The following is a 504-nucleotide window of genomic DNA, read 5'->3' as shown; positions in this document are numbered from 1 at the left end:
ACCATGAAACGAAACACTCCCTTCAGCACACATTTCCATAAGAACATCTTGTTTTGCCTCTTTCTTCTCTTTTTTACTGGCTTTGGATCTTTTCCACAACTCCACGTCTACTTTGGGGGATTAACATGTTTTATTGTACACATAGCCGGAGGATCACAATGTAAACACATTTCACAGCTTTTGCAGTTCCTTTATTTTTGTATTTATGTCCTTCATATGGTCCTGACCTTACCGTAACTTCGGTCATTTGTATTTATGTCCTTCACATGGTCCTGACCTTATCGTAACTTCGATTATTTGTATTTATGTCCTTCACATGGTCCTGACCTTCTCGTAACTTCGGTCATTTGTATTTATGTCCTTCACATGGTCTTGACCTTCTCGTAACTTCGGTCATACTTGCGCCACGCAAAAATGGAAACCTGATTTCGAAACAACCGAATGTTTTACATACGGCAATGTTATCCGGTTTTTATGATATTTTTCCGCGCAAAACATGATTCT

The sequence above is a fragment of the Limulus polyphemus genome, unplaced genomic scaffold (genome assembly GCF_000517525.1).
Source record: "Limulus polyphemus unplaced genomic scaffold, Limulus_polyphemus-2.1.2 Scaffold5515, whole genome shotgun sequence".
Taxonomy (NCBI): Eukaryota; Metazoa; Arthropoda; class Merostomata; order Xiphosura; family Limulidae; genus Limulus; species Limulus polyphemus.
The sequence above is the reverse complement of the archived record's forward strand: the minus strand, read 5'-3'. Positions refer to the sequence as shown.